The sequence below is a fragment of the Epinephelus fuscoguttatus genome, linkage group LG8 (assembly GCF_011397635.1).
Source record: "Epinephelus fuscoguttatus linkage group LG8, E.fuscoguttatus.final_Chr_v1".
NCBI lineage: Eukaryota > Metazoa > Chordata > Actinopteri > Perciformes > Serranidae > Epinephelus > Epinephelus fuscoguttatus.
In genome coordinates this window covers 2,720,304-2,735,468 of record NC_064759.1, presented here as the reverse complement: position 1 = coordinate 2,735,468, position 15,165 = coordinate 2,720,304, and the positions used below count along the sequence as shown (strand labels likewise).

General features: G+C 42.1%; 1 protein-coding gene across 2 annotated transcripts in view; it reads left to right on the top strand.

The window, feature by feature from the left end:
* nek11 (NIMA-related kinase 11) overlaps window positions 1-15,165 on the top strand; it is a 117,303-nt gene that overhangs the window by 9,049 nt on the left and 93,089 nt on the right. The gene's annotated exons all lie outside the window — the stretch shown is intronic.

The following is a 15,165-nucleotide window of genomic DNA, read 5'->3' as shown; positions in this document are numbered from 1 at the left end:
TACTGTATCACCATTTAGACTAATCTGATGTTTGTAAAGTCTATAAACACAATGATTGAACAAACGTTACTATTTCTGTGTGCATGTTTTGTTTGTAATTAATAACATGGTTATCGTAGATTAGCTGGGCTAACTGTTAGCTGTGAGCCGTTAGCTGTTAGCCACTTGCCGTTAACGGTGTCTGTAACTCAATAAACGGTTCGTGAAAAAAATATTTTCTCCAGCGGATGTCTTAGTTACAACATGATTGAGCTAACTGGAGTAGTTTCATGTCGTATCCGACAACGGGAGGCTTTTAACAGATGGCGATCCTGATGTTAGCTTTGCTAACTGTCCCTGTCAGCTGCAGCCACTGATGCTTTCTAGACATCGTGATTTCCCAAAACTGAATAAATACCACACATAGCAACACAAAACTGCTTTGCTAGCTCAATCATGTTGTAACGGCTGGATGGTTGATGCGTACATGCTGATTCAGGTGCTATCAGAGCCGATCCGCGCATCACTGTGGCTTAATGATCAACTCAGTCAATAAAAACAACCCGTCCTGTGTTAGGAGTGTATGTCGCTGACAGAAAGAAAGAAAGAAAGAAAGAAAAGGGAAAAAAGATAGAAAAGCAGTGTACACCTCACATATTTATTTCTCACAGTTGAGCACACGTGTGGCTGGCATGCAGAAGCACCGTCTGTGTGTCGAGGGTGTGAGCCGCAGCTTCATCTGCTCAGGTAGAGAGGCTGTGTAGCCCGGTGTGTTTTTTCACTGATTCGGTTCTGCAGGTTCTCTGCTGGTACACTGGAGACGGGGATCAAGCAGTTTGTCTCACTCGGGATAGATTGTGCTTTTTTGGTTCATAGTTTTTGATTGACGTGCGATTTATTCGCGTTTAGAGGGAATAAATTTCCTTTATAACGGAAACGTGGGCACAGTTATCTATACAAAATACACAGACTAACTAACTAACTGATTGACTAACATAAACAACTGAAAACTGAAAAAATTAGCTTGCACCGTTAGCTCCGGTAAGGGAAAGCATGAGGGAAAGCAGCTGACCGGAAGTCACGCACAAAAAACGGAAGTTGATCACTATTTACTTCCGTGTTTGAAAATAAGGTGGATAATGTTATGTTATATTAGAAGCAAACTAAACATAACTTTACGTGTCCTGCACGGTCAAATGCAACCCTGGAGTTTTGGGGGGGTGTTACGCGAGCAGTTACGTCAGTCGGAGGCCTTCTCGTGGGGAATACAATGATTGATCAGAGTTTTCTTAGAACCATATGAGAATGGTAAAATTATGAGTTTGTATCTGTGGTGGAATTCACTTCATTTCAGTGTGCCATCAGCTTATTAATAGCATTTTAACCCAAACAAAGAAAAGCGTAAAATTTCCAGAAAGGTAAGTGTCGATTTAACCCAGTACATTTCCACTCACCCCATCTCTCCACCTCACCCGCCTGTCAGCCTATCACCTGTCCACACATCTCTCACTCCTGCCGCTCCACCTCTCCACCTCATCGAGCTAGCGCCCCTCACCTGTGGATCATTACTTCCTGTCACTATAAAGACTCCAGCATCACAGACTCTCGTTTTCAGATTGTTCTGTCGCTGAACGTCCTGCTGAGCCCGTTCATACTTTTAACTTTATGGGGAAAAAAAACTGTTGAATATTCGTATTAAACGGCCAAATCTGATTTAGCTGACATCACTCTGAACTTTTTACGGAAAATAATTTAATGTGATGTCACACCTTTGTCATTTTTATCAGTAACTTTATTTTTTACTACAAATTTGTTCCCAAAAACTGTAATAGATTACATTTACTCTTTAATTTCATTACATAATGTTACACGTAGTTCCTCCCCGACACTAACATCGTCGCCTTCATGTTGCTCTTCAGTGAGTTTCACATGAACGAGGATGAAGAGATGAACTTTGACAGAGCAAGAGGAGCTGCAGTGTGTTGCTCAAGAGCACTGAGGCAGGAGAGTGTCCTGTCTGTCTGTCTGTCTGTCTGTCTGTCTGCAGGACGCTGTACAGAAAGAGTTTTTGTGCTGTCGGAAAGCAGATGGTGAGTCGGTGTTCGGAGTCGTCATCTCTGCCCTTTCACCATCTGACAGGTCTCACCCTCCTCCTCCTCCTCTTCCTCCCTGCGTCACTCCTCCTCTGCCAGATTTAGACATGATGCCCCGATCAGTGTGTCAGCGTTTACTCATAAATCTGTGTGTTATTGTCCGTGCGAACGGTTCACCTGAGGTGTGAAGAAAAGATCTTTCACCTGAAAGGTTCTGAAACTCATCATGAAAACAAAAAGAAAGGTTTAAAGGAGAAAAAAAACAAAACAATAAGAGCTCCGGACCTGTATTTAGAAGCTTCCTGACCCCGGCTGTCCGTCAAGATGCGGTATCCATGGCGACAGAGGAGCAGTGTGCGCTCACTTTTATCACGTCTCAATGAAAGAGGAAGATCTTTCCTCATTGAAAACACTCATCATCCTCTCATGAAACACCATGAGAGGAAGTTTTATTATGAAAAACAGCTGGACCGACATGTTTGTCGACGGAGATCAGATCAGCTGTTTCCTGTTTGGAGGGTGTTTTGTTTTGAACCAATCAGCTCCATCAGTGCTCAAAGCACAGTTTTTAAGGTTCCTGTACTTTACTTGAGTATTTCCATTTTCTGCTTCTGTACACTTCTACTCCACTGAATCTCATAATGTCATACTGTACTTTTTACTGCACTACATTTATTAAATAACTTTAATTATCCTACAGATTCAGATTATGAATACAAAATATAATCAACAAATAAAATACGATGCATTTTGTTAAAGTTAGGGTAGACAGAAAAAAAACCCTTAAAATCTGAATATACACCTTCTCTCCTCTCTGTCCTAAGCCCCTCCCACCAGATGACCACAGGCATGTGCACGCGCTTCATACAGTAAGGCAGTGTTTCCTATACACTGATTTATTTAATGCTATTTCATTGTAGATACCTCTCTCTGTTTATGAGACCACAAATGAGCGGTCCCCCCGCCTCGCTGCCTGCTGCTGTGGACGGCTTCCCCGGCAGCAGAGCGGGCAGCACCTCCGGAGACGGACCTTCGGTCCGCGGCTTTTGTAGCTTGAATTCTGGCAATGCAGACTCCCCAGGGCTGGGTGACACCGTGAGCTGGGGCCCAGCAGCAGCATCGAGTCTAACCTGTGTAACAGCAGCAACAGAAAGTTTGCTGATCTGGCGGACAGTCAGGGCTGTCCGGTCTCATTGAGCTGGAGTTTGTGCTGGCTGGATTCAGGTTGCTGCAGCTGCTGACTGGGGTCTGTCTCCGGAGTTGCTGCCCGCTCTCCTCCCAGTGACGTTGACTGTAGCAGTGACAAGTGAGGCGGAGGAGTCTCTCTGTACGTTTCCAGTCCCAGTGAAGTGTAGCTCCAGTCCCAGCTGGACTAGGACATCTAACTGGCCTACTGTCCTTGTCCCAGTATACAAGCACGGGAGGGGAATCCATTTATTGAGCCAAGTATGTGCGACTCCTCTACGATAGGTGGAGATATGCCCCCTTTCAGCTTGTTAGTATTGGACCTTTTTCCTGTTGACCTATTACGTCACAGACCAAACAATGGACAAACAAGTTAGCTACGGTTAGCTAGCAGCTAACTGCTACCATGGTGGACAACTTTACAGCTCTGTACATTTGGTCCGTCCAAAAAGTCACGGCTCTGGACGTAGATTTCTCCATGTTGTTACCGGCTTCTTCTTCTCTTACACATTTAATGCTATTGGACTTCCGGGTCAAAGCCCGGGGCGGAAACTGTGGAGCATGCTCAGAGCGCCTCGGCCAGTTTGGGTCTGATTGACTGTATACATGCAGGAGTCACATGATCTGGGTGTGTTAGTCCCACTGTGACACATTCACTGCAGGACCATTTCACTCACACTGACATGTTTACAGGGATTTTAAAAGACTGACACAATAAATCCATTTCCTCTGATGTCATGGAAACGGACTGAGTATGACGCCAGGCTAAAGCTAACGTTTGCTACATTACCATCAACTTAAAGCTACAGTTGTTAACCTTCAGCTCTCGTCACACATTTTCTCTTCATCTCTAAAAACTCGGATCTTGACACGTTTTATTTTGTTTATTGTCAGACTGTCTTTTAGATGAGGTACTCTTCCTTTTCTGGGTTCCTTTGCAGCTGGAACAGCAACTTTGAGCTGCCTACCCAGCTTTAAGATGAGACTTTACTGATCCCTGTGGAGAAATCCACGAACTACCCAGCAGTTTGTAAAGTAATTAAAATCTAAATCTACTTTTGAGAGCTTCATATTGTGCTCACACATGATGGATATCCCTGATGAAGCTGTGTTTAGTCAAACTAACACAAATGAAGCATCACTCCAGTAGAAACACTGGTTGCAGTGGACTAAACTTTGAGACGTCAGGATGATCTCGTGTCTACATGCTGACAGTTAATTCTCTTCTGAATGAAGGACAAACAGCTGATGATCTCCATCATGTGTTGATCGGCGTTACAGACGCTTCTTCTTCTTCTTCTTCTGCTGGTTAAACTCCGCTTCTCTCTCTGAGCTTTAATGAACCTTTTTCACACATGAGAAACATCTCTTCCTCGTCCGTCTGTTAAAGTGTCGGCTTTTTGTCATTTACAACATTTTCAGACACAGAAAAAGAGCGCTGAGTTAAAACGTTGTGACAGTGAGGAAGAAGGCAGTTTTTTCTTCTCTCAGCATCACTGACGGAGTTTAAACTTATTTTGCTGTTGAAGGTTAATTAATGAGGATCAGTGTGACTCAGACTCTGTCATCACAAAGGTTTAAAACAGACTCGGTTTAAAACGGAGAGCAAACCTTTTGTTTTAATCGGGTCAGTGAAACAACAGGAGGATTTGTTTATTCACATGATGGAAGAAGTCTTTGTCGTGTAACTTTGTTCATGATTATAAAACACTTTGTCCTGAAAACACACACAAACATGGGCCTGTGTGTGACGACACATGAAGGTGTCTCGTGAGGTGATTCCTCTGAGGTCGGAGCAGCTGTGTGACCCAGCTGATGAATCTTCCAGCTGATGGATGTCGTCTCTGTCGGCCTGTTTGCACCTGGACTTTCTGTTTTTAGCCGCTGAGTGAACACAGGAGAGCCGGCTGAGGCTGCTGCAAAGCACGCTGGGAACAAGGTTGTTGATTTACTTAAAGTTTTTGCTTCGGTCAGCGAACACAGTCGTGTTGGAGTCCAGAGGAATCTTTTATTTAACGAGATGTTTGTGGGTCAGAAGGAAACTTTTTTAAAGGTTGCTTCCTGTTAGTCAGGCGAGTTGTGTTGCTGTATCGAAGTGTCGACACACTCTGCTGTGAGCCGGCTGGAAATCAGCTCCAGTGTTTGTACCTGAAATTGATTGGTCACTTCTGGCACACCATTCATCACAAACTATTTTAACTGCATGGTTTGCAGGAGAACGTCTGAGCGCTCAGAGCAGCTGGTCCAACACTTTTAGTAAATGTCTGTTTAGGGCTCGTAGGTGTGTGGAGGAAGGTCAGGGGTCACTGAAACCATCAGGTGTCATAGATGAAAGCAGCACCTCTGGCTACTTTGACATGGTGACATGGCTTTGCAGAGGGATGGGTATTGTTTAGATTTTAGCGTGGTGTAAAATCACACTGTCTCCCTCCAATTCTCTGGAAAATTCAGGTTCACTAGCTGCCCGGTGTGAGCAGAGACAGATGGTGTTTTCAAACCAAAACTCGATTTGAAATAAAGTTTACATCTCTCAAGTTGTGTTTCTGATTAAACAAAAATGACATGCAGTTTGGGGCTGTGCTGCGTCAAGAGCGCAGAGGAGGAGCTGTATGTGTCTGTTCTGTGGGACTCTTTAAGAGAGAAGAATTATCACATGACCATTTAAAAAAAGGAGTGAGAGAGAATGAGGAGAGGTGGAGAACAAATTGAGAAGAGAAAAGGAAAGGATTGGAGAATGGGGAGGAGAGGAGACTTAGCCTGACTCTTGCAGCTGTTTTTCAGTTTTGTGTACAGATGTATTGATTGTGATGTTATTTATTTAACAGAACACTAAAGTGTGCACAGTGTAATTGTCTTCTTTGTTGTTGTCTGTTATAAATAAATGATTAATGCAGAAAGTGAATGTGAAACAGCTGCTGGGTATCGATAGTACAGATATTTAAACACGTCAGACAGACATTTCTCTGCTCATTACTGTGCACAAATGTTCTGTATTTTGGCCTAAAGAAACTCTCTGGTGCTGTCAGATAGAAACCTCCCAGCAGGGAGCACTTTGTGTGCACACATTTTTTGCACCAACATGCATGCAAAAAAATAATACTTATGGAAGACATGCCCTCTTTTCCACTTGACCACCTGCCTTGCAAGACGTCTGTGCACAGCACTGCTGGGAACAAAAATCAAATCAGTCTGGAGAGAAAAAATGAAGTGAGCTGAACTAAAACCACCAAAGCTACTGTGGCCTCTCAACATTTTACAAATATGAACCCTTTATGGTTTAATGATTCCTAATTCTGTACTCAGGAGTCAAGACTGAGCTCGTGTGCAGCTGGAGGTCTCTTTTAAAATGATGGTCTGTACTTTCTGCAGCTTTGGGGATTTTTTTTTTTTTTTTGCTGCAGTTCTGCAAATTGAGAGGCCGGTGCTTTCAGAAAACTTTGGTCTACACCAGCATCTCGCTAATTTATTTCATATTCAGCATCAACTGCAGCAGTGACGCACTGCTGATGTCCTGCCAGGCCCTTTGCTCCTCTGGACCCCTCAGTGCACTTCAGACAGGAAAAGACTGGAAACAAACTTCTTTTTTTCATTTAAGCCGTCGTGTTTAGACTCAAACTAACAGTTAATATATTTCCCAAACACTATGGTGTGTTAATCTGCAGCTTGATATGTCTCCTCCTTCTGTGCCATAGAGATCTGTTGTTGTTAAAACACAAAAGTTTGTGGATTGTGGATTCATCCGCTGCTACAAATAGTCCCCAGTAAAGTCACTATTTGCTCCTGTCTGTTTGATAAAAACTACAGTGGACAGCTGTTTTTAGGAAATCACTGATGAAGCTACATGTTTGTGTTTTTAAAGATTTACAGTAGGAACCAATGAGCTAGGAGCTGCCTTACACAGTAAACCCACTCACAGATGGATGTGAGTGTTTACAGCTCTGGTGTCCTGTGAATTCATCATAAACAGTCTGTCAGTGAGCTGCTGTGATCTGCTGCTGCGTGATCGATCGCTGTGCTCAAAGCTCGGAAACTTTACAGCGTCTCCTCGCCCACCTGCCCCCCGCTGACACCCACACATCCAACTTTATGTTGTGTCAAATGTGTGTGTTTGTGGGGGTGCTGATTTATTCACTTCCTGCTCACAATCTTCTGCTCAGCGTGCAGGCGGAGCTTCAAGGCAGATCTCCTCCCAGTAAACAACAAAAGTTGTACAGAGCCACCGGCAAACACAGATCCATCTCCGTCAGTGTTAAACACCTGCTAAGACGCAATGCAGACTCCTGTCGAGCTGCCATCGACTCCCAGAGACCCACAGAGCCCGGAGGACACACTGAGGCAAACGCCTTCATCTCCCCCTCCATCATCACCCCCGCCTCCCCCGTTAGCGTCTAATTGTGATGTTAAAACGGGAGAGTCAGAGGGAGGAGTGACGCCTCCCGCTGCTGCTGTGATAAAGCAGAGTGACAGCCTGCTGAGAGAGGTGCAAATTGTGATCTCCCCCTAGTTTCATCTGATTTATTTCACTCAGACATTCACTTAGTGCAGCAGCAGCTTCTGTGAGCCGAACTCTGCAGACTGAAGTTCATCTGAGCAACATGTGAGAACAGGTCAAAGCTCGGTCTGCTGAGAACAGACAACAAAATGTTCAGGGATGGAGGAAGCTTTCAGATCCTTTACTGCAGATAAAACACTACGGATACCACACTGTGAAAAGTGTTTTGCTTCTAACTGAGGTTAAATATCCCTGCTGCACTAATGTGTCATTTTAACTCCTTTACATCCTGTTGGGTAGTTTAATCTACAGCAATGCATCATGGTCTATAAGATCATCATATGTTTATGTGTGGAGGAGGGCTTCAAGTTAAGTACAGGTACCTCAGATTTGTAATTAAATACAGTAATTGGTTAAAGTTCAGGAGTCAGACAAACAGCTGCAGGCTGAACTGTTATAAACCTTTCTTCACTTCTAAACTATCAGCAGATTGTTGTGACAGTTCGTGCTTCAGGAGGCTGTTCAGTGCTTTTTTTTTGGACTTTCAGTTGGCACCATCAGACCTGCAGCAAACATGACATTTCTAAGTCATTTCAGTGTTTGACAACAACAAGAATTTTCCCATCAACCCCTCTGACGCCTTGAAATGTTTCACTTTTTGTTTTGACACATCAAGGGAGCAGAGGGTCACAAATCTCTGCAGATACAAGAGAGAAACTGTCAGTTCAACGAGTCCAAACAGGAAGTGTCACGACCAGAGAGTATGCTAACAGCTTTGACTCTCTGCTGAAGCCAGGAGGCTGCTGGGAGATCAAATCTACAGCCTGGATTTATAATTATTTCATTCAGTCGCCACTACGATCTGCACTGAGAGGGTTTCCTCTTCTTTCCGGTGTGAAGCTCTTTGCGGAGCCACGAGCGCCAACTCTCTGTTGCTATGCAACTAAAGTGAAGGCCTGTTTGAAGTGTGACACTCTGATTAAAGCTGAGATGTTCCTGAGTTTCTAAGCGAGAAGAGAAACACAAGCTGAGCTGTCAGCAGCTCCGACTCTGAGCTGTGAAGCAGTCTGAAGGTTTCAACATGCAACCACAGAGAAGCTGCTGGAGGGTTTAACTAGACTTTGACTGGACATCAACCACCCATATACACTGACCAGAGAAGAAGAAATGTAGTTCCTTTTGGAGGCGAACAGACACTCCAACAGGAAGGCTTTTTTTGGCAGGACAATTTGCAATTGTGCATTGATATCTTACAAATAAGCGAATCAGCCCCTCATTAGTTAGCTTAGGTTTAAGAAAAGAGTCGTAGTTGGGCATTGTGATGTCACATACTTGGTGTAAAGTTACATGCTTAACCTAGAGTTACGTAGGTTAGGTTTAGGAAAGTAAAGTTTGGTAGTAGTGTGGCGGCACAGCAAAATCAAGACAATCATTCATTTTGAGATAAAAGCACCAAATCTGGTCCAAATATAGTTCAATACATGTTGACGACATCTGGATATCAGGGGTTCGCAGATTAGAATTCTGATGACCATGGTGGCAAAATCCAATATGGCCGCCACTTGAGAACCATTGCGGCTAAAACTTTTGAACCAGATGAGCTACACGTTCAAGCTTGGTGTCTACTTTATGTGTTTTGGGAAAGCGGCCATATTGGCAATATGCAGATTAGAGAGCATGAACATAAGATGACATTATTTTAAAATAAATCATAAATCTGAGTATTTCAATGTGTTTCTAATGCTTAAAAATATAAAACAGACACCAAGTTTGCCAAAAGAAACATATTCTGTGTAACTGCCATCTTGGAAATATGCAAATTAGGGGTCCAGATGCATCCAGTCATAAAAATAAGCATTCCAGTGTGTTTCTTATGATCAACAAAATAGACATCACGCTTACATTTGTAGCTCATCTGGTTCAAAAGTTATAGCCGAAAAGTTTTTTAGGTGGCGGCCATATTTGATGCATCTCGCCCACACAGTGGCCATAGACGGTGAACTATGCCTGGGCAGGGCGAAGCCAGAGGAAACTTTGGTGGAGGCCAGTAGCAGTCCTGACGTGCAAATCGGTTTTCCGACCTGTGTATAGGTGCGAAAGACTAATCAAACCATCTTGTAGATGGTTCCCTCTGAAGTTCCCCTCAGGACAGCAGGCGCTCAGAGTCTCACAGTTTTATCTGGTAAAGTGAATGATTAGAGGTCTTGGGGCTGAAACGATCTCAACCTGTGCTCGCTGGCTTGGAGCCGGGCATGGAATATGAGCCGCCTAGTGGGACACTTTTGGTAAGCAGAACTAGCACTGCAGGATGAACTGAAGTAAAGTTATATAGGTTTGGATTGGGAAAAGAATCATGGTTGGTCATTGTTACATTACATTTAACGTTAAGTTATGCACTTCACGTCATGTGACGACATACCTTAACATAACTCAAAGCTCCCTTTGGTTCACACGTGACAGTAACAGTGGTCTCCTGGGGGGAAGTCGTTTGTTCAACCTGCCTCCTTATGTGGACTTTTGCTCTTTATGCTACTTCCTTCTTTACTCCCATCAGCACATTTGTCAAGTGACCACAGCCTTCACGATCACGTGGGTTATGTACGAATTCTGGTGCATTACTTTTTGTAGGTAAACATACAAGCAGAATTGATGTCCAACATGTTGCAGAGCCTAAAGGGCAACACACTCTGGTCAGTGAACCCCCAAACTTTCTTTTGTGGAGAAGTACAAAAAGTCAGTATGATTGTTGTCGCTGCAGATTTCTGCCCAGATGAGTAAAAAGAAAATGAAACAGAGCAGGAGAAGTGAGTATGAGTATTTATGTGAAATGTCTGCACACAAATTTATTGCATCAGAACTTTGGTTTAGTGTTCCAACTTTTATGCAGAGTGCATTTATGTCCCATTTCTACCCAAAGCACTTTACTAAGTCATTAACATCCTGGGATGGCCCACCGTCAACAGACTGAACTGCCGACCTTGTGACTAATGGACGACCTGCTTCCTCTCACGGGTCTCAGGGTTTACAGCTTTGATTCATTCAAATAAATCACATTATATTTCATAGGCTGGTGTTAAATTCTTGCTGAAGAAAAGCCAATATGCTCCATATTTTTTAATTAGACTAACACATCTCTGAGACTCTCTGTATTAACGCTTCCTCGGTCAGCTGTGATCTGAATGGATGTGCTTTGAATGGCTTTGACTAAATGCTTTTATCTTGAGAGATTTCCTGTTTAGATAAAACAAAACTACAAAATAGCACCATATTCGTCTTATTAAAGGAGCAGCGCCCTGTGATGCTGTATTTATCTGCTGGCTGTTATCAGGAGAACAGATTATCTAAATTGTGTTGGAGCGGAAATCTCTTTGATCTCTGTTTCTTTCACTCACTTTGTCAATCAGAGCTGCAGCAGGCAACATTTATGGAAACTCTGTGTGTGTGTATGTGTGTGTGTGTGTGTGTGTGTGTGAGTTGTACCTGTGTGTGAGGTGGACGTAACGAGGTCGACGAGGCCTGGAGCCGTGACTGATGACTGATGTTCTGTCAGCATCAACCTGAACTCTGTTTCCCTGAAAGCATCAAAACATGAAAGAAAGTGCCACAAAGAGCAGCTGTGACTGAGAGGATTCATTAATTAATAATGTTACCTGAAATAAATCTGTGTGAAGACGATGATTAGCTGCTAAATTTACAGTTTTATCCCAACAATAACGCTACACACAGCAAACATGGTTCTGGTTAATCATACTGCAGTTTTACAAAAGTAAGCTTTTATAGCTCGACCTGGCTCTGACCTGGACCCCACCACAACACACGGGGGTGTCTAACCACGACTTTACCATTAACACTCACACAAGTAACAAGAAATTAATTAAAAAAGAAGTATCATTCATTACAAAACAGCCCAAACTATAAATTACCATAGGTCATAAAACATGCTACAAATAAAAAATAATCAGTCTGCTGAAAGAGCAACAAACACCCCTTCCTGTTTTACCACTTGGTCTCTCCCAGGACCTTCAGGTGACTGTTCACACACCTGACTCATTAACATCCTGCAGAGGACTGCTGACAGCACAGGTGAGGTTATATGTTGAATAATGAAAGCAACATCATGCAGAAACCAAACCGACCAAACCAAATGTCTGCAAACCACACGGATTATTAACGTTACACTTGTAAATACAAAATGTAGAAAAACACAAACAGACTACACACCAACATTTTACTATTACTACGGTGGTTTAACTGTATTTATAAATGGCAGTGTTGCCAAGTCCACTTATTATAAGCGTCTTTGGGCTTGTTTTTCTGTAAAGTCGCTTACAAATACTGGTACTCGTGGGTCACCTTTTTTTTTGGGCTTGTTTCTAAAGCGTAGTTGCTTATTTGGGCTTGTTCCCCGCTCCATAATAAGTTGTCAAGCAGATATTTTTGATACGTTATTTAAACGTAGGATAGTTTGTCTTGCCTGTTCCCTCTGTCCCTCCCCTTTCCCCATACACACAGGAGACAGCAGAGTTTATTCCCACCCGCATCCTGCTTCTAATTGGCTCTGACCCTGATGGCAACAAGTACTAGCCAATCAGAGGCAGAGCAGGTTAGGAAAACGTCAGTCCTGTAACTAAAAGAAAAAAGTTAGATGAGTGCATAAAAAGCAATAATAAATAAAGAATTTGTGAATTCAGGATGATATTTATTTGTGTGTGCAAATTTTAATTATCAGAGGTTTTTCTGTGTATATAATGTACTTGGTACATCAGTCTATATTTGATATCCCATCTGTTTTCTAATGTTAAATAATGTTGAAAGGTGGTTTAACTCTCTCTTGTGGTCATTGTCCTGAAGCTCAGGGGGGAGAAAAATAAATGAACTGTGTACCGTGGACAGTTTTGCAAAACTGCGCACAGTTTACTTATCTGTCCACATGGTTGTAAATTGGCAATCTGTACCCACAGTTTAAAATCCGTCCCCACGGACTGTAAAACCGTGCACGTAGTTTATTTAATTTTCTCTCACTGGAACCTAGGGGGGCTCCGTAGAAAAAGTCGCTTGTTTTGGGCTTGTTTTCACAGGCCTGGTTGCTTATTTGTCTCATGAGATCTGGCAACACTGATAAATGGACTTAAAGCAAAGCTACGACAACTTGTTAGCTAATGTAACCGTTCAGCTGCTAAACTGTCAGCTAACCTAAACTGAAGTTACCTTGAACCAAAGCTGCTACAGACCGTTGGCTAACCATAAAGGAACAGTATGAGCTGATAGACTGAACCATTGAACCATTTTAAGTTGAAATAAAGTTACTAAAATTAGTAAGAAACTGAGGTGTTTAATTAAACTAAACTGCTAGCTGTTAATGTCAGTGTAGTTTAGCTGCTAAACATTTAGCTAACCTAAATTAAAGTTAACTTGAACCAAAGTGGTTTAGCTGTTGCTATTGACAGTTGTCTATTATTTAGCGGCTTAAAATTAACAAACCGAGCTGTTTAATTCAACTAAGATTTAGTTGCTAAAGTGTTAGCTAACCTAAATTAAAGTAATAGTTTTGCTGCTGAACAAAACTGTTGGCCAGCTAGAACCACAATAACTTAGCTGCTAATGACTGTTAGTTAATCTTAAGAAATAAAAAACAAACAAACAAAGTGCTACTTAATGGAACCATTTTAACCTGAATCAAAGTGGTGTAGTTGCTAAATTAACAGCTAACTTGAACAAATGACGTTTAGCTAACAAACTCCTATATTAGCAACTTAACTGAATTGTTAACGTCAACTAATCTAATGTGGGTTAGATACTAAACTTAACTGCTAATAAGTAACCTGAACCATAATTGTTTAACTGAACTGTTTGTTAGCCCAAAGCTAACATTTTAGCTGTTTTAGCTGTTACGATGAACTGTTAGCTAATCTGAACCAAGGTGGTTTAGCTGCTAACTGTTGGCTAACCTAACATTAAATCAGAGTTTCTGAGCAAACTGTTTGCTAACCTAATGTTAAACCAAAGGGGTTTAGTTGCTAACAATTGTTAGCAAAACTGAGAGAACACATTTAAGCTGTTAAACTGAACAATTTTATCAAAATGTATTTGTTTTACAGCTGCTGAACTGTTAGCTAACCTAAATCAAAGTCATTTAGCTGCTAAACTGGACCTACTGAAGGTTTGCTAGCGGCTTTATTGTACCATTAATAAATAAATATCACACCATATTCTATTTCCTTCAAGTATAAAATGTAACACACTCTTATCAAACCTTATGTCACTCAGCAGTTTAAGCTGTTTAACTAAACCTGCTAAAGGTTTGCTAACAACAAACCTTACGCTCATTTTAGTTTCTAGAGACTGTGCAAAAACACAGTGCAGGATGTTGGAGGCAGAGAGGACGACAGATGATTATTTGAAGGCAGTGAGTGGGTCATATTTCAGCAGTCTGCCTGGTGCTTTGTTCACAAAGTTAAGATGGAGGTGGAAAGCAGCATTGTGCTAATAAACCTGAGCCTCCACTTCACCTGCTGATCCTGCTCACCAATTTAACAAGAGAGGCAGCGCTCACTCAGCGAGGAGCAGATGATTAACCTCCTCTCTCTGGGGGAGGTGGAGGTGAAGGTGGAGAGGACAGAGGTTTGATACCCACACTGCTGCACCATTCGTCTTTTAGCATTGTGCAGCCTGTCCTTCAGTGTGGATGTGAGGATGACCCAGAAACAGACACTTTTAACAGCCACTTCACTCTGAAAACTCCAGGTTCATTTCAGTGTGGACGTGTGCACATCCTAGTTTAACCCACTGAGCGAAGCCTAATCCTGCAGAGGTGTGTGCAAAAATCTCTTCAGATCTACGCAGGGTGTAGTTTTGTTATTGTAATACGCTGAAACGAATGTATTTAACTGACCAAAAATCCTTAAAATTAAAAAGAAAAGTGCACTTCTCGTGCAAATGGAGGACATTTGCATTTTCCATTAAAAAAAAGGTTAAAGTGTTATTTTTAGCAGCTGTAGGGATGGCAGGGTAATTGGTTGTTCACCACTTTGGTCCAGACTGACATGTTAACAACTATTATCAGCTACTGTCATCATAAAAACAGCTCTACAACTTCTTCTGTATTTGACCGGTCTATAATTTCCTTATAATTTCACTCAGCTTTTCCTGGCAAGATATATTTTAGTGCTAATTTCAGGGAAAACAAAGCAGTAATTTAAGTCAGTCAATTTTGTGAAGTTTGGAAGCAGTTGTTTTTTCCATTTAAACCCAGTCAGTATTCTTTTATTATTTAAACTATTCTCTTGAATTAAATGCCTGCCTGTAGATAAATTACACATTTCTGCACGTTTAGCAGCTTACAATAAAAGACTCTTAATTAACTGGAATACCGACTGAATATAGTCCCCCCTTTCATATTATTTGATTAAAATTTCT